The following is a 19,204-nucleotide window of genomic DNA, read 5'->3' as shown; positions in this document are numbered from 1 at the left end:
CATTGCCCGTGCCCCAGCATTGCCTGTGCCCCAGCACTGCCCGTGCTCCAGCACTGCCCGTGCTCCTCCCTTGCCCCTGCTCCAGCACTGCCCATGCCCCGGCATTGCCCCTACTCCAGCACTGCCCCTGCTCCAGCATTGCCCGTGCTCCAGCACTGCCCGTGCTCCAGCATTGCCCGTGCCCCAGCACTGCCCGTGCTCCTCCCTTGCCCCTGCTCCAGCACTGCCCCTGCTCCAGCATTGCCCCTGCTCCAGCATTGCCCCTGCTCCAGCACTGCCCGTGCCCCAGCATTGCCCCTGCTCCAGCACTGCCCCTGCTCCAGCACTGCCCGTGCCCCAGCACTGCCCGTGCTCCAGCACTGCCCCTGCTCCAGCATTGCCCGTGCTCCAGCACTGCCCGTGCTCCAGCATTGCCCGTGCCCCAGCACTGCCCGTGCTCCAGCACTGCCCCTGCTCCAGCACTGCCCCTGCTCCAGCACTGCCCGTGCTCCAGCATTGCCCGTGCTCCAGCACTGCCCGTGCTCCAGCATTGCCCGTGCCCCAGCACTGCCCGTGCTCCAGCACTGCCCCTGCTCCAGCATTGCCCCTGCTCCAGCACTGCCCGTGCTCCAGCATTGCCCGTGCCCCAGCACTGCCCGTGCTCCTCCCTTGCCCCTGCTCCAGCACTGCCCCTGCTCCAGCACTGCCCGTGCTCCAGCATTGCCCGTGCTCCAGCACTGCCCCTGCTCCAGCACTGCCCCTGCTCCAGCACTGCCCGTGCCCCAGCATTGCCCGTGCTCCAGCACTGCCCCTGCTCCAGCACTGCCCGTGCTCCAGCACTGCCCCTGCTCCAGCACTGCCCCTGCTCCAGCATTGCCAGTGCTCCAGCATTGCCCGTGCCCCAGCACTGCCCGTGCTCCAGCACTGCCCGTGCCCCAGCATTGCCCCTGCTCCAGCACTGCCCCTGCTCCAGCACTGCCCGTGCTCCAGCACTGCCCCTGCTCCAGCACTGCCCCTGCTCCAGCATTGCCAGTGCTCCAGCATTGCCCGTGCCCCAGCACTGCCCCTGCTCCAGCACTGCCCGTGCTCCAGCACTGCCCCTGCTCCAGCACTGCCCCTGCTCCAGCATTGCCAGTGCTCCAGCATTGCCCGTGCCCCAGCACTGCCCGTGCTCCTCCCTTGCCCCTGCACCCTTGGGGTGGTGGCTCTGCCTCTGCCACCACCCCATCCTGGGCCATTCTGTGCTCCTGGGGCAGTGTTAGGGAGCCGAGTGCCTCTTCCTGAGCTGTTTCATCACGTTGCTTGAATCGGGAACAACAGCAGGGCCAATAAAAGAACCTTTGAGTGCTCTGCAGATGGGAGATGTCATACTGGGAAAATCAATCCACAGATCTGCTCTTTGATGGAATCTAGCTGCAGGCAGATGCTTTCATGTGTAGCAGCATCTTCCCAGACAGATTATTCCCTCGCTCACATTGCGTACAGTCATGCAGGTCCTGGGATAAGCAGCTTTGCACTGCACCACTTTTCTAAACACAACCAGAGTTCCTTCCTTGTGCAGGGCACTTCTCTTCAGGAGTGTTTGGGACAGATGGGAGAAAAAGCAGCCTGGCAGTGGCCATGTGAGTGGGTCAATGCAGACCCAGGGATAACAAGTGCCAAAGCCCAGGGCATTGCAGGAGAGACCTGCTCAGCAGTGTGAGCTGCAGTCCCCTCTGCAGCCAGCCCCAGCACAGTGCACTCTGAGCAAGGAAGATGAGAGGGCAAATACCTGGCACGGCCAGTGGCTCAGAAGAAAGGGCAGGAAGTTGTTCTGTCAGCATTTCCATGTGGTTTCCTCAACAGTTTGAAAGAGAAAAGCAAAGGTACAGCCACCTCAGCTGTGAGGAGCGAATGGATAAGGATCAGCTGGGAGCTCTGTTCAGACAGCTGTGCAGAAATGCTGTGCAGTTCTCAGCAGGTGACCAGACACACTGCAACTTGTTGTGGTACTTTGTCCTGTTACTCATTATCACATTTGCACATAGAAACAGCGTGAGACTCCCAACAGGCCAAGTGTTGGCCACGCCAACCTCCCAAGAACCTCCTTCAGCAGGGAAAAGGTTCTCTTTGTACATGCAGCTCTCCTGTCTCACACCAAAACCATAATAAACCCAACCTGTGAACTTGTTACATTTTTATGTTACATTTTGGGTCAGGAGCTGCTTTTCAGTGAGATTTTGTTTGGTGTCCAACAGGTAAAACTAAAGCCAGTGAATTGCCTCCTAATCTAGCCTTGCGTGACTCAGCTGCTTTCTCCTGGGTCTGTTGGGTTTTTATCTCAGGGTCAATTATTGACTATTAACAGCCTTCCACAAGGGAATGTGTAGCCAGTGCCAGCCAGGGGGAGCAGGGGGAAATGCAGTGGGGTGTGAGTGTTTGTGAGCTTTGAGTCCTGAGCTGACCCTGCCTCCTGGAGCACCTCCCCACCTCTTTGCCTTTGTGACCCCCACCCTTCCACCCAGAGTTGTCCTAAACACACCCTGTGCCAACATGAAGAGGCATTTGTTTAAATGGAAAAGCAACACTAGGATTGTGGCAGTGTGCTCTGTCTTTGGTAGGAAAAGCAAACAGGTGGTGTCTTAAAAAAAATTGTTGCTTTTTGTCTAGTTTTTCTGTCTTATTTTATATCTCACACATGTTTTTCTGCCTCCTTTGCAGCCCGCAGCCCTGGAAGCTGGTTTTGCACCAGGAGGGGCCACTGTGCCCTTCCCACTGCCTGAGCTCTGGCACTGCAAGCAGGAGATGGATGGCTAAAGAAGGACAGGCACAGTGAACATGCACCCAGAGCAGTTTCATTCAGCCATCCCCTGATTGTCCAGTAAGTCTTGCTAACATTTACCATTTGGCAACTCTGGCTGTGGGGCACCACTCTGTCTGTCTGCCTGCCTGCCTGTCTGTCTGTCTGTCTGTCTATCTATCTATCTATCTATCTATCTATCTATCTATCTATCTATCATCTAAAGTAGTCTGTCCATCTTTCCTACACAGCACTTCAGTGACTTCCTCATAACAGTTTGGTCCCTTAATTGTTCTGCTGTTTGTTCTTCCAAAGTGCAGAAAGGTTATTCCGCTTCAGATCTCAGAGTTAATGGCAGGCAAAAGGAAGTGGGTGTGGAGTAGCTTATATGTGCACTCTGAAAACCTGGTGCCCTTTCTATTTATAGCCCTGCTTGAACTTTCATTCATTTAGTTGCTATTTTGGTATGGCAAACATTCCATCTCCTGGGGAAAGTACGTTAGCAGTGCAGGTGAGCAGGAGGGAAAACACACCGGCCATGCAGGCAAATATTGAATGGCCCAGCAGGCACTGCTGTTCCCAGAAAGCACACAGAACCAAAGTGATACTGAAGGGAAGCTTCCCTTGCACACTCATTCAGCTAACAGGCAGAGCAGTGCCTGAGGTAAACCCAAACCTTTGTATTGACTTTGAATCTTTTATTCCATGTTAAATCACAGGAATTGTTAATGTAGCTCTTCTCGGTGGCACAGGTTTGTCTGATAAAATGAACACACTTTGGTCACTTATCCCATGCTCTGCCTTCTGGGTAAAGAGCTGGGTGGCAAGCATTAAAAAGCCTCAGGGGGGCTTCTTAGTGCTGCTCAGTGTCTCACATCTCTCTGTTACAGAAACTGTTTGTTCCCACCTCCTTTTCTCCTTTTTATCCACCATTAGTTGTACCCACCAACACAGACCTTGCACCTACTCAAATGCCCTCTCACTGAACACCTCTGGGGGCTTCACAGGTGTTTTACCTGCTGAACAGGTAAACAGCCTGGCCATTTGTTCAATCAGAGCAAACTGGTGAGGGGAGACTGGACACAGGCTGGTGTGGGCTGCACGGGAGGCCCTCCCTGAGGCCCAGCTGTGAGCAAGGAGAGGGAAGGGTTTGGGAACTGGGAGTGCTGGCATTGCAGCCTCAGTGATACTGCAGGGCCAGCTGGGAGAGGGGAGGAAACTGCTGCCCTGGCATCTCCCTGGGGCTGGAGGGCACTCCAGAGAGCCATGTGCCAGTCTGCACCAGGCAGGCTGGACCCCATGGAATCAGGGAGAAACCAAGAGACTTGGCATGTGTCGCTCACTTTGTGACAAGTTACAGATAGAAATATTTAGTGTGAGGACATTAGACAGCCTGATACAGAAACTGAGAGATCCTTTTCTTCCAGTAAGAATTAAGGCTCTTGCTGTCTTTGAGAATCTGGCCCTTCTCCCACCATTTGGAGACACCCTGACATGTTCTGGCATAACCTCATATCTCAAGTCACAGGAAACATCCATATATATTTTTTGTGTGTGTGTCCATTATTGTGGAGCTGTTAGAAAGGAAAAAGAAAAAGATAAAAAAAGAAAGAGAAGTAGAAAATGGCTTTCCTAATTTGTTTCCCTGACTGTCTCTTCCTCAGAGAAGTCAGTAGAAAAACATGAGCCTTAGGAACTTGCTGGGTGGGAATGAAGGGTTTGATTGACTGCTAATAAAGAAAAGCAGAGGATTCCAGCTAGTTTACTGGTCAAGGGACTCCTTAGTGCTTTTGGGACAGGTACCTGTCGCAGGCATCTTCCCTTCCTATGGGAGAGGCACCACTTGCTGTGATTTTCCCTCAGCTAATCCTGCCTACTCACACTCAGGGCTCTTTGTTTACCAAAGCTGCCTTTACACCGTTGGATTCACCACTTTAATCAATGTTGTAGCCAGAGGAGGGTGCCAGCAGGAGGGGCACTGACAGCTGCTGAAGGCCTCCTCTAGCCCAGGGAAGCCTCTCCCTGAGCTGTGAACGTCTGCCCTGCCAGCAGGCACCTGTGGGCTCTGTTTCAGCCGGGGGTTGGCAGGGCACGTGCTGGGCCTGTTGCATTAGCGCCGGGCTGCTCGGGTTTGGGCTCCTTCCAGAACTTCCCTGGGTGTCAGTGGTGTGAGGATCTGGGTGCCCCTTCACCCAGCACCCATCCCCAGCCCCTACCCACCCTCAGTTCCCTCGCCTCTCGCTGCAAAGTGGTCTCTGCACCTCTGCTGGGCCAAGGAGGAACCCACATCAAGCAGCTCCCCTTGGCCCTCCCACCTCACCTCAGGGCTTGGGCTATGGCTGCCAAAACCTGCTGGTCAGTGAATTAACTGGCTGCTGTTGATACACATCTTTGCTTCTGGTTAGGGATGCAAAATGAGAATTTTCAGCCCATTCCTGAGAGATCCTGAGGACAGAGATGCAAAGTGGTATTTCCTTCAAGCTGGTAGTTGTTTTGTAAAAAAGGAGTTGAATACACTCAGGGATTTTGACCCAGAGGAGCTGCTTTCTGTTTGGCCCAGGGAAGGTCAGCCAGTCATTCTATGGGAAGGAATACAGTGGAGCCACTGTGTCATTTTGAAGAAAATGGAGAACCCGTTACTTTGACCTCCCTGTAACTGCAGGTGAGTTTGTCTGAAGAGCTGGGAGGTCTTCCACTAGATGGAATAATAGAAGAGAGTTTCCTTAATCCTGCTCTGCAGTCGGTTTGCAGAGGCAAACAACTTTGCCAGCAGGTTGTTCAGCAAGCCTGGCGCTTCCCCTGCGCTCTGGGGTAAGATCTGAGGGCAGCAGCCAGCACTGGGAAGAGCCCTGTGACTCTGGGGGAAGATGTGGGCATCGATAGCGACATCTCTGGCTTGAGCAATCGCGGCCGTGGGGCGAGGTCATTGGCACTTTCATGTGCCAGCCAGAGTCGGATTCTCACACCCTTATCTCTGACACTGGCTAAGGCGTGCTCTGTTTTCTCTTCTATCTGCATAACCAGGTGTTGAGCAACTGGAATGTCATTCCAGAAATTCTGACTGGCTTGGGTGTGTGCTCCTCACAGGAGTTACTTCTGGGAATCACTTTGGTGGGCCAAACAGTCTGGTTTTCAAAAACCGTGTTACTGCACAGCGTGCATTGCACCCTTTTGCCAGGCAGGGTCTCTCTCTTGCAGAGCATCACACTCCTCTGCCTGCTGCTCCAGAGGGTGCTCCAGCTCCTTGGTGTGCTATTTACATAGTTCTGAGGTTTATTTACACTGCCTATGTGTGCCAGCAGGGAATTAAGGTTTATTTCACATTTCCCATTGTTTCAAAGTTGCACAGCACTCTTCATCCTCCCACAGCCCCACAGCTTCATAATTCAGCCCCATCTTCCATTTCACTCAGCCACAAGCAGGACACATTCCCAGATGGAAGTGACACTGCAGCAGACACAGAAGTGGGGAGGGAGGAACCTTCATCACCTTTCAAACCTAGGCTACAACTGGCCTTGGATTTTAAATATGGTCCAAAGCTTGGTCATCTAAAGACAGTCAAGGGGGTTTAAATGTGGCTGTGACAGAAAAGCAGATACAGAGCCTTGAAGAGGGCACAGTGAATGTTCTCTTACCAAGGCATGGGATGAGACAGCTGCACTGGGCCCTGGGAACAGACCAGATCTGCAGGAAGAAATCAATTCTGCATTGTGTACAACACACCAGGCTGTAGCAGTAAAGGTTGAGATTGCCCCTGAAATCCTGAGGGTTCAAGGACAACATGCCATCTCTGGTGCTGAGCTGTCACTCAGGTGCCCTGAGTGCCCAGGGACCTTCTGGACATCTCCTGAGGTTCTGCTCCTGAGGGTTTGCACAGGGAGAGCAGTGACACGGCAGAGGATCATACCACAGCTAGTGGCATGACTTTGTGACTCCTTGAAATGTGGCCCCTCCATTTATGTCAAAGGTAAATCCAGCTGCAATGGTAAGGAAAGCTGCTCATTACAAACTTTGCCTGGCAATCCTGTAGCTGGGATGTGTTCTATGCTCACTGTACAACCACAGTTCAGCTGTGCATTGTGCAACTGCTATTAGCATTAATGAGTTACAAGGCTCATATACTGATACTGTTCCTAGAAACAGGCTGCCCAGGAATGTGCTCTTTTGGACTAGTTTGGGGAGTTAGATGGAAGAGAGGGCACCTGGTGCTCTGTGGGATGCCTGGATCCAAACCCAGACGTGGGTCTGGGCTTCAACTGTGGATCCAAAGTAAAATAAAAAAAAGCTGCATCTGTCTGGAGTCACATCTGGATTCTGGTTAGGCCAATAATGCCTGCCAAATGCCTGTGAGTTTGATATCCAGCCTGATGAGGATCGAGGGGACAAACTGAAAAGCAACTATTTAAAAACTACTACTAAAAACCAAAATAAAATGAATCCCCAGGCCATGAAGGTAACCTGCCCATGGAAATCTCAGTTAATTCTTATTATGAGTAAGATGAAAATAGGTGTCAAATGTTAACATTTCTGGTGCTGGTGTATAGAAAGTACACTTAGAAGAAGCTTCCTGCCTTAGCAGGGAGATCTGCAAGGCCTGTGAGTGCAGCTTCACCCACCCCTAACAGATCACTGAGATCAAGAGATTGGCACTGGTTTCTAGTGACTGAACTTCTTACTTGTTTTTGGGCTGGCAAAGTCAACCCCAGTTGTTCTGGGGCTGCCAGGGGTGAGGTTCAGGTCTCAGGTTTGGATTGTCTCTCCAAAGGCAGCACTCGCTGTCACCAAGGGCTGTTTGCTTGTCCAGCCTAGGCAGAGGTGCAGCCATGGCCTTACTGCACCAACTGGGGCGGATTTCACTGGTGCAAAATCCAAACACCCTCAACCACCTGTGGAAAATCCCGGCCAAGGCTTGGGATTTGTGATGTGCTTGGATGTGACCCGTCCTCTCCTGTGCCCTGGCAGCCGTGCAGGGAGAAGGTGGGAGCTGCAGTTGAAAGGCAGCCGGATCAAAGGCGGGTGATTGGCATCAGGACACGGTGTCTGTCTGAGCTCAGCCCGCCCCCAGTCGCACCCACAGCCGCTGGGTGAGGGGCAGCCCCGCACGGGGCACACATCCTGCAGGCACAGGCAGGAGCCAGGCCAGCCACGTGGCTGGGCCCAGCCAGATGCCACTGGAGATTCCCGGGATGCTCTCGGCCAAACACGAGACCTGACAGACCGGTGGGAGGCGGGCAGGGAAGCAGGGCACGGAGGCCGGGGTTTGCAGCACGTAAACAAGAGAAACCACAGGACAGCCGCTTGTGCTCTGCAAAATGGGCTGCACTCTTGGGGCCAAACAGCTGGCCAGATGCTCAGGCTTGAGAGGCAGTGCCTCAAACCCAGTCCCCGGCCCTGATTCGGTGCCTCCCAACATCCTCAGAGCTGTGGCAGAGCCGTGCTGGGGAGGAAATGGCCCCGTGGTATCCGTGCTGTCTGCGTGACAGGCTGCAGTGCTGAGCCTGGTGCTGAGCTGTGGGTATGCATCAGGAAGAGCCTGGCTGAAGGAAACTATTATTCCAGGGGAAACTGGGAACAAGGAAGAAGTCTGCAGACTTCACTCACACATTCTCACGGTGTTTTGCAAGCCTGAGCAATCCTGTTCTGTAGCCACATTTATGCTGTGTGCACATACCTTGTTCTGTGCCACCCAAAGACCCTGTGCTGCTTTGGGATTTCATAGAGATTTAAGGATGAAGGAATAGCTGGGGGATTTTCTGAAGCACCAGGGGTGGGGGTTCGTGAAGGGCTGTCTGCCCCATCTTACTGTGGTTGGTGGTGCTTACAGGAGACTCCTTGAGTACATCCATTGCTTCCTGCCTGTTCCCTTTGGGTTAGGGCAAACATCTTCCAAGAGCCATGCCATAACCACGGCCCCCAGTGCCTGCACTTCTCTTAATTTCCTTCTCTAGGCCCCACAGGAAGGATAGCCTTTTCCAGGTAGATATTTAGCTGTTATTATGAACATGCAGTCAGCGTGCTCTGGCATTAGCCAAGTTCTGCCAGTAGTGCTGTCACTGCTCTGCTTTAGAGGGGTCAGAGGAGCAGGGAGGGGACCCTGCCTTTGGTCAGCACCTTTCCCCAGAGCTGGTCACCAAAGCATTTACTGGACACCCCACGGTTTCCATGGCTGATGCTGACCACACTGAGCCTGTTCTGAGCTGCAGCTTTGAGTGTTGCAGTCTGTGGTGGCAATACAGGGGTCTCAGGCAAGTGCTGCCACCCCCCTTACTTCAGGCAGCTCTTCACAGAAGCCTCTTCCCCAAACGCTGCCCGTGCTAAATTCATAGTCTGGCAGTGTCACCACTTTGGGCCCTCAGCATTGGCATTTGCTTAAATAGCAGATCCCCTGTGACTCAGCAATCAGCTGCAACTTTGGAGTGAAGGTGTTTTAAAGATTAGGACATGTTTGACTATGTGGAACAGACAAATGTCTCCTTGCTCATGGACGTGGCACTTACTGAGCTGCATGGGGCAAATTCTTCTGCTTTGTGTGTCTTGTTTTCTCTTTCATGGTGATAGCTGGGCATGAGCTTGTGGGTTTCCTTGTTTGTTTTCAAAGGCAGTGGATGGAGCTGGAAGAGGTTTTCAGTGCAGGAGGTGTGAGCCTATTGGTTTAGCTCTGAATGAGGGGATTATGGAGACAGAAACATGGGGAAACCCTGTGCTGGTAGGTGCTGTACACATTCCTTCAGACTGTGCTGGCATCTCTCCAAAGCCAAAGGTGATTTATGTAAGGTGCTGTGAGAGGACAAGAGTGTGAGTGTGCACCTGTCCTTCAGTGAGAGGGCAATGTGGGCTGTTTGCAGCTTGCTGGGGGCACAGAGAGGGACAGGAGTGTGAGTGCACACCTGCCCCTCAGTGAGAGGGCAATGTGGGCTGTGTCACTGCAGCTTGCTGGGGGCACAGAGAGGGGCAGGAGTGTGAGTGCACACCTGCCCCTCAGTGAGAGGGCAATGTGGGCTGTTTGCAGCTTGCTGGGGGCACAGAGAGGGGCAGGAGTGTGAGTGCACACCTGCCCTTCAGTGAGAGGGCAATGTGGGCTGTGTCACTGCAGCTTGCTGGGGGCACAGAGAGGGGCAGGAGTGTGAGTGCACACCTGCCCCTCAGTGAGAGGGCAATGTGTGCTCTGTCACTGCAGCTTGCTGGGGGCACAGAGAGGGGCAGGAGTGTGAGTGCACACCTGCCTTCAGTGAGAGGGCAATGTGGGCTGTGTCACTGCAGCTTGGTGGGGGCACAGAGAGGGACAGGAGTGTGAGTGCACACCTGCCCCTCAGTGAGAGGGCAATGTGGGCTGTGTCACTGCAGCTTGCTGGGGGCACAGAGAGGGACAGGAGTGTGAGTGCACACCTGCCCCTCAGTGAGAGGGCAATGTGGGCTGTTTGCAGCTTGCTGGGGGCACAGAGAGGGGCAGGAGTGTGAGTGCACACCTGCCCCTCAGTGAGAGGGCAATGTGGGCTGTTTGCAGCTTGCTGGGGGCACAGAGAGGGGCAGGAGTGTGAGTGCACACCTGCCCTTCAGTGAGAGGGCAATGTGGGCTGTGTCACTGCAGCTTGCTGGGGGCACAGAGAGGGGCAGGAGTGTGAGTGCACACCTGCCCCTCAGTGAGAGGGCAATGTGTGCTCTGTCACTGCAGCTTGCTGGGGGCACAGAGAGGGGCAGGAGTGTGAGTGCACACCTGCCTTCAGTGAGAGGGCAATGTGGGCTGTGTCACTGCAGCTTGGTGGGGGCACAGAGAGGGGCAGGAGTGTGAGTGCACACCTGCCCCTCAGTGAGAGGGCAATGTGGGCTGTGTCACTGCAGCTTGCTGGGGGCACAGAGAGGGGCAGGCAGGTGGCACGCTGGGGAGGAAGGCAGGCATTGCCAGTCTTCATTGAGGGCACTGGGATGCTTTCTCACATTAGTGTGCCTCCTCCTCCCATTTCCAGGTGAACAGTTCCAAAAAATTCAGCCTGACCCTGCCTGAAACTGTAAGAGCTTTGGCAGAGAGGTCCAGTGTCATTGGTCCAGTTCAAACTCCAGTGCTTGGGAACCCCCCGGGTGTGCAGGGATGCCAAGGCTGGGATTGCTAGGCTGTTCCAGCTGCAGCTGTACCACATAAGGAGGCTTCTGCCCCTATCACAGCCCCACCCAGGGGGAGGATGCTGCTCCCCACCAAGCTGATGCCTTGGGGCTGATCCCCAGTCTTGGCTCCAGGAGGAGGCAGGCTGAAAGCAGCAGCTTCATTCACTGTCAGGAGTCTGTCTCACCTCCTCTGTGGCCAGATCCCACCCTCCCTCCTTTCTTCTTCCACCTTCTTGAGGAATGAATGTTGATTTGCATGGTGGAAGTGTTCCTCTCCTTGTGGGCATGTGTGTTACATCCCCCATAAAGCTCTGCTAAGTTCTGTTTAGTGCCCAAATTGTCCCTGGCCCCAAACACAGCTCTCATGGACCCAATTTTTGTCCCTGTACTAAATTTCCGCCCCCAAAATAGGGGAAGTGTGTTGTTCCCCCTTTTCCTGCCTACCCTATGAATGAACAAACCTCTTCTCAAGTGCCAAACCCATCATTTTACCTCTTCGATTGCTGCAGGCAGAGGTGGTGGCAGCATCTCCTGGTGAAGCTCAGCCAGCCCACCACGTGTGGTGTGGGAGGTCGGTGTCCTCTGTGCCCAGGGATCCCCAGCACCTTCCACAGGGTGGCAGAGCCCTGCAAAGCCACGGTGAAGGCTGCCACCTACTGAGTCCCCAGGGCTGGCTCTGGGGACACCTGGGCTTGCCTTTGGCAGGCAGGCCCAGCTTGGTGCAGCGCTGGAGGGCAGGATCTCGGTCAGGGCCCCTTGGGTATCTGAAGTTTTTACTGGCAGCATCAATCTCTTGCACTGAGTTTGTGCTTACACACCTTTTGTTTGGATAGCAGGACTTGGGGATGAGTTTGCTCTGTGCAGTCTTTCCTCTGGAGGAATAATCATCTTCAAAACCACCCCAAGGCAGGGTCTCTGTGTCACTGTTCATAGCACAGGGCTCCCCTGGAGGCTGTTGGAAACTGCTGCTTCTCAGGACAGCTGAGTGAGTCTGGTGCCTGTCCATTCAGTGGGTAAATGTGGGCTGGGTGAACACAGCATTAACTTCTGTAGGTAATTCAGTACTTCAGAGCCCACTGAAGCAGAAAAGACCCCAGGAGATGGACTGACTTGGTTTAGCAGCTGAGATTTGGCCACAGAACTCTTTAACAGGAGTGGTACTAGAGGCCAGATTTACTAGAATCACATTCTTAAAGCAATTAAGATCCGATTGTATAATGAATGAATTGGAGATCTCCACAAAGCTGCGAGTTTCCCACCCTTGAGTCAAGTTGCAAAGACCTGGGATCATCTCATTTAAGCATCTGTTGCAAATACAATTTCTGGTGCTGTTGCTGGGAGGATTCTGATAAGGGAACAAAGCTGCAGAGTGCATTCATTAGTGGCAGTCGGCGGTGGGTGGGAGCTCTGCGAGGCTACAGGGTTTGCAGCCTGCCTTTCACAGGGCCCTGTTGCCCTGGAATGTGCTCGTGGCTGCTGCTGGAGGTGGGAGCAGCTTTGATGTGCAGTCCCAGCCAGTGGGGGTGGGCACTGCTCTGTCAGGCTCCACGGCAGGAGCAGGTAAAGCCCTTTCTGTAGGGGATGGCCTCGGAACGGGAGAAGCCAACAGCCCCAAAATCACATGGCACAGTCTGCAGGGCTGGGCTCTGGGGTGCCTGGGAGGGTCTCACTCTGCAGCTCACACTCACTGGGGGAAAACACACTGTTGCTGGTTGTATTAAGTGAACATGGTCAGGAAAAGATTGTTTCCCTTGACTTTTCCAGTGCATGTTTTTTTTCAACAATCGAATAAGCCCGAATGGGTTTTAGGTTTAGTTGGTGGGAAGTTTAGTTCGGTGTGACAACCTGCTGACAGAGGCAAGGCTGAAGAGCTCCAAGTGCCAGCACTGAAAGGGAATGATAGCAAGGTATTGCCTTCAAAGCTTCAAACACACGCCTTTATCACCGTGTGATTCAAGGCATCACTCAGCAAGTTGCTGCAGATGTAACTTATCAGCTGAATACCAAGCACATTCCAATAACTGCCTCTGAAAGCAGGAGAGTGCTTTTCCCAGTGTTGGGCATGGTGCATCCTTCCCCTTTTGAACAGATGGGAGAACTTTCTTCTTAGGAGAGGTGAGAGGCTGGGAAGTAGCAGCAGTGTCTAGCAAGGACTCAGCACTTTAAAACGTGCCTGGTTGTTTAGAAAAAGAAACAAAATATTTTCAAAAGCTCCGGCAGTCCAGTGGGGAGCCTGGGCTTTCAGAGGCAGAGGGAGCCATGGGAGCTGCTTCCCTCTGTATGTGTATGCTCTGGTTTGCTCCCTGCAGGAGCAGTCTCCTGGGATTCAAACTGAGCTGGCCAGAGGGGGAACTGCAAGGCAGTCAGAGAGCCCACAGGCTCCAGCTCTGGACATCAGTCCAGAGGAAACCTGGGATCATGAGCTCCTGGGGAGCAAGTGCTTTAAGCAAGCAGGAAGGGGACTGACAGAGGAGAGGAGAAACCTGTAGGAAAAAGCCCTTCTAAAGCCCATCCTTCCTTCATTTATGCAAACAGGCCAATAAGCCTTAGGGAGCTGAACCCGTTGGCTGCTGGTGTGAGCAGCTGTCAGTGCTCTGCAGGGGGAAGGACCCTGTGAACCAAGGGCTGCTTTGGCACTCCTGGCCTGTGTCAGCAGCCCAGAGCAGACACAAAGTGGGCACCTTTCTCTCAGCTGCAGAGCACAGCTGAGACTGGTCAGAAGGGCATTCAGCTACAGCTTTTTGTTATAGATCATGAGGCATGGAAAAGTAAATGACTGGGCCTCCTCATCTTGCCACTGCATAGAAACTGTATCATTCTCATAGAAATGTGTGTTACAGACACTTTCTTGTTCGCCAACTGGTTTCTCAGTTTGTTGGGTGCACTAAAATCATGTTTTCAGTTCTTTTGTCCATAGCCCTGAGGGAACAGAACATGTATTAAGGTAAAACACATTGATTCCCATTTCATACAGAAATCCCCATCTTCTGGGGTCTTGAGGAGCACTCAAAATATTCCCAAATTAGCAAGAACTGGCAACTCTTCATCTATTGTGTCAGAAAAGTTTGCATGGGTTGTGCATACAAATGGGTAATGCTATGCCAAGCATTTTGTCTCCTGCCCTTCTTGAAATGTGGTGATACCTGGACTAAAGCTGCCTGCTCCTCTCAGCAGAGCTGCTGCCAACGTGGCCATGAGTCCTGGGCATCCAAGGCCTGCAGAGCCCTGGCCAAACATGCTGTGGCTCCAGAAGCAGCCTGGTGGGAGGCAATGGCAGCCCTGCAGGGCTTGGCTGCGGGAGGTACTGGGGCCTTGCTGGTTGCCTGTAACACACACAGAAAACCTTGAATTCCTTGAGTTTGGACTATGGAGCTCACCAGTGGAGATAAACGGGCTGGACCAAGGCTCTGTGTGTTCTCCTGATTTATGAACAGCAGAAAGCAGCAGCATCCGAGCTATGCGTTCGGTGGGTGTGAAGGAGTGACTCATTAGCGTAATGGAGAGTTATCTGGGCAATAAAGGCAGGAGCAGAATTGTGACACTGAGTCACCCTCTGATTGTATGCCTGGGTGGAATGGGTGCAGGTACCATTTTGCTCAGGATTGGTGTGGGGCAGGGGTCAAGATGGGTTCAGGGGAGATAGGATGCTTTTTTCAGAGCCTAACTAAAGACCTTGAGCTGTAAGAGAGAGTTGCCAGCTTCACTGGATTCACTCCTCCCAAATAGGCTCAGTCTTGCTGGATGGAAAGGTCATGAATCTACTTAGCTAGATTTGCCCTGCAGGAACTGTCTGTAGAATCTCCCAAAAAAAGCCCAATCTTGTCCCAGTCGTGTCCAAAACAGAACCAACTTTCACCAGACCCTCTTTTTCCAACCCTGCCCTGTGCCTGTGTCTCCCCTCACAGCTGGTTGTGTGAGCTTCAAAGCCTGGCACAATGCTGAGGGTGGTCGTGTTTTGGTGTTGCCTCAGGCCTGTCAGCACTGCCAGGGCTTGTGGCCTCTGCCACTGCTGGCCTGGAGTGTTCCTAAGCCGTGCCCCTCATGCCTGTGGCTCTGCTGCGCCTGAAACTTGTGTGTGGTCCCAGAGCTGAGGGAAGGATGCGTGTGCCCCCTGCAATCCTGGGCAGGGAGCCTCACCTGGGGCTTGGAGCTCACATGTTGGCTCAGAAGGAGCTTTTGTGACTCGTCTCGGACTCCTGTGAGCTCCCCATCACAGCCTGGGTAGGGCTTTTGGGGTGAGCCACAGTTCTGATGCCTGTTGTGAGGAGGAGGTTTGGGGAGGAGGATGGCACATGCCAGCTGAGCTACCTCAGTCGAAATGTTAACAGTCATAAGATCCTGGGCCATTAGTTGTTCTTTAGAGTTCTGGCCTGGAATTTCTGATGGGTGGTAGGTGCCCGAAAGTGAAATTGCTCTTATGATCAAGTGAATCCTCCCAGTATGTGAGGGAGTTACAAAACTCCATTGGCACCATTACACAAGAAACAATTGCAGCTGGTTTGGGGAGCAGAGTCTCCACCCTGAAGTATGGTCTGTACCACTGCTCCACTCACGTTTCTCCAGGGACAGAACTGGATTTGCAGGTGCTGGCAAAGCTGCTGTTTGTGAGACTGTGCAGTAGCAGGGGCTGCAGCTGACCTGGCTGAGTCTGTGGGCCTTCAGATGACCATGAGAACAGGGCACCCAGACCTGGTGGTGCAGGTGTGGATGTGGCACTGCTCTTCCCTATGGTTATGTGACATTTCTTCCTTCAAACTTACAGCTGGCTTCTCCAAACTCAAGTGTGCACCGGGGGGCTGCAGTGTCACCTGCACTGGTGGTGTCATCCAGAATCCCTGTGCTCCCCACATTAACCTGCACCATTTGTGGACATCCTTCCTGTCATTCCCATCAGTGGAGCAACCTCCTGGAGGATCCTGTTCCCCCAAAGCTTTGGCCTGCCTGGATGCCAGCAGGGAGTGAGCAGGCAGCACAGCCCCACAGGACTGCTGGCACAGGTGTGTGATGTGGCTCCTTCCCCAGGGCCAGCCAAATTCCCACCCACCACGGCACCCAGAGCAACAGGACACACAAGCAGTGCCCACATGGCAGCACTGCCAGCGAGCTGGGGCAGTCCACAGTGCCATAACAAACCATTGGCACTGATGGCAAAGTGCTTTCCCCTGTAGCAACTGTGGAAAAGCCAGAGGCCAGCCAGTCCAGAGTGCCACACACCTGCTGGGCTTGGTGATGGAGGGAAATCATCCAGCCTCCTGAGGACAGGGCACAGCAGTCTGAGGGCATTGCTCAACCCTCCTGCCACCTTCCTGGGGCTGGGGTGGCTCCTTGTCCAGGGGATCTAGCGAGCAACAGCCAAACTGATATGGGGTGGTGCAGGGAATGCCTTCAGTCCAACCCCAGAATGCAGGTCAGCACCCACAGACATGAGTGCTCTGGGTGTGATTTGTGCTGTTGGTGTAAATGTCTAATGGGTAAACTTTACATACAGAGACTCTGCTTTCCCCCCTGCCACAGGCGTGCAACATCCAGTGAGGTCAGGGTATTTTAAGCTGTGTGTAGGAATACAGGACTGGAAAGTAATTCCTAGTGCATCAGCCAGCCCCTGGCATGGCAAACAAACACATTGTCTAGTCCTGGTAATTCATTGCTCACACTCAGGTTTAAACCCACTAAGTTGTCCTGCCCCAGCTTCCCTGGCTGAGGGGCCCCTGCAGGGTTCAGCCTGCTGAGTGCAGGCACAGCTCTGGCTCTCCATTTGGCTGCTTTTAGGCACAGGTTTGGTCTCTAACAAGTTTCACATCCACCTGCCTGGTTTATTATGGAGTCAGAACCTCAGAAAATGTGATGAATCTGAGGGAAAACAAATCCCCAAATAGACCACAACAGCCTGTAAAATTTGACACTCCTGCTTATCAGAGACTCAAACCTAATTCTTTGTGCTGGTTTTGATTTATCCTTATAACTAAAAGAAAAATACTTGTAGCAAAGAATACAAATCCTTCATTCCTACCAAGCCAACAGTGGGTGAAGGTGAAACAATTTCTGGCTGTTTTAGTACTTTCTGTAGGGCAGTTCTTTAAATAGCGTTTGGTCTCTGGGTGAAAGCAGCCACCAGTAAGAAACTGAAATAATGTAAAATAAGCTTTTCCTTGTTCCCTGAAATGGTGAGCCTGAAAGCTCAGTAGCTGTGGTGCTGATTTAGAGTTTTGTGTGTAAGGTAATGGTGCTGCTCTCCCCTCCAGGTCTGATTTTCCAGCTGGTTTATGCCTATATTCCATGATGGTCCCTTGTCTCCTTTGTAGGGCAGATCATGAGCAAGTTGCCTGTAAGGTGCTTGGTTCATGAAAACCACAAAGGACATGAAACATGAAATGTACTTTTTTCTATAATTATTTGGGAAGGCTTCTTTTTTTTTTTAACCTGTCCTGTACCACAACAGACACTGTGGTTTGTCATTGAAGGATCTTGTTGTTTCTCACTCCTCAAAGAAAGGGTGATAACATCAGCAGACTGCTCGGGAACAACTTCATTTGATGTGCCACGGGGCTGGTTGGGTGGCAGGGTACAGCTCTCCTGGAGTCCCTACAGAGGTCCCTACTCACCTCCAGGAGGATCAGACCAGGCTTGTGTTCTTGTCAGAAAGACCAGGCCCCAGGAATGTTTAATGTGAGGAGCAGGTGGTTTGTTTGTGCACTCAGCTGCAGATCAGACACGTGATGGCAGGGGTAATTATGGGGTCAGATCCAGCTGCCACTCAGCTGGGCATTTTCCACTCAGCTTCAGGCTCCCCATGGGATCCAGCCTGAGTCCAGCAGGGCTCCTTCCACAAGCCCATGGCATTCACCTCTCTGCCCTTTGCCATGTGCCACTGAGAGCCCTGGAGAGGGACAGGGAGAAGGGAGAGGGAGAGGGGACAGGGGGAGGAAGAAGGGAGAGGGAGAGGGGTTGCCACCTCTGGTGCCAAGAGCATATCCCAAAACCTGCAGCCAGCCCAGCACTTTGTGGCTTCTCTGGGTGTCAGTGAGGCCCCTCTCAGATGAGGCACATCAGCCCTGGAGCAGGAGATGTGAAACACAAGTCAGGCCCCAAGCCTGAGAATCAGGGCCCTTCACAGGGGAAAAAAAAAGAAAGCTGCTCTCCCAGTGCTACACCCTTCCTTTCCAACCTCTCCCCTAAATCCAGGTTACCCAATTCCAATGAGATTTACCTCACAGCTGCCTCTTTGACATGCTTTCCTCCTGTCACCCTTGTCTGCCCTTCACTATTAACCACTGTCACATGCCTTGCATTGCATGACTTAATCGTTTGAGACTTTGGACTCGATTTACATATATAAACAAATAAAAAGATACACCCCTGCAGTTGCTGTGGCCAGCTGGCAACTGCCTGAGCAGTAGCTGCATTCCTGGCTCATGACATTTAGCAGGGCAGCACATGGGAACTGCATGAAGTGCTCCTCGTGGGCAGCCACTGGCAGCAGCCAGGCCTGGCTCCCTGCAGGGGCGTCCCAATCCAGCCAGCTCTGCCCCAAGCTGTGCCAGCACCTCACACCTGCTCCGGCACACGGCCTGGGAGGCTCAGCCACTGCTGTGGGAAGAGCTGGGAGTCTCCTGCAGGACCTGCATCCTGGGAGCACACAGGGCCTGCTCCTGAAAGCCCTCTGTGCCCATGCCAGAGCTTGCCATGGGCAAGGACAGCTGGAAGGGTGCATAGCTGTTGCACTGACAGAATCCAGACATTTCTTCCTACAAGACTTAAGGGAAAGAAAGGTGCAGTCAAAGCCCTGCTTAGTTTCAAGGGAACATTAAGGGCTCAGTGCTTTCTGATGAGGGATTTTGGGTACAATGTGTGAGGAACTGAGGTTAGTAAATAATCAAACCTGGGTTTAATAGTTAGCATTTCTCAGCATTGGTAGCTCCTGTGGCAGGAATGAGAGTGCACACATGTTTTAAGTCAGGCATGTGTTTAAACACTCGAGTCAATTAAAACTCCAGGGCAGCACAAGTTTCATTAATAATAATCCAGTGTTTCACCACAGGATACTCTAATTGTTCCTCATCAGGAAGATGTGATCCCAGGCACAGAAAGATTAACCTTCTAAGAAGCTCAAATGATAACATTCAAAGCACTACCCTAAATGATAATGAATTGCCTGTTAGTCTTGTGGACTTTGATGATAGCAACCAAAACACAAGCACGTTGGGCAGCTGGTTTGGGGGACAGACTTCCTCTGGATCACAGCAAATTTTTGGGTAACAACCTCTCACGGTTTAAGGAGTCCCAGTACGTCATGATACTTTGCTCTTCCAGTTCAGTTTTCATAAGACCCTTGGGAACTTTGCAACC

The 19,204-nt window shown here is 52.7% G+C and overlaps 1 long non-coding RNA gene across 1 annotated transcript in view; it reads left to right on the top strand.

Moving 5' to 3' along the window:
- Positions 1–2,505: 2,505 nt before the first annotated feature.
- Positions 2,506–19,204, top strand: part of LOC139671991 (uncharacterized) — a 29,100-nt gene continuing 12,401 nt past the window's right edge. Inside the window, exons 1-2 of the long non-coding RNA XR_011697836.1 lie at positions 2,506–2,575; positions 2,680–2,839. This is a non-coding gene — a long non-coding RNA (uncharacterized lncRNA). The remainder of the gene's footprint in view (positions 2,576–2,679; positions 2,840–19,204) is intronic.

The sequence above is a fragment of the Pithys albifrons genome, chromosome 5 (genome assembly GCF_047495875.1).
Source record: "Pithys albifrons albifrons isolate INPA30051 chromosome 5, PitAlb_v1, whole genome shotgun sequence".
Lineage (NCBI taxonomy): Eukaryota > Metazoa > Chordata > Aves > Passeriformes > Thamnophilidae > Pithys > Pithys albifrons.
This window is presented reverse-complemented; position numbering and strand designations above follow the sequence as displayed.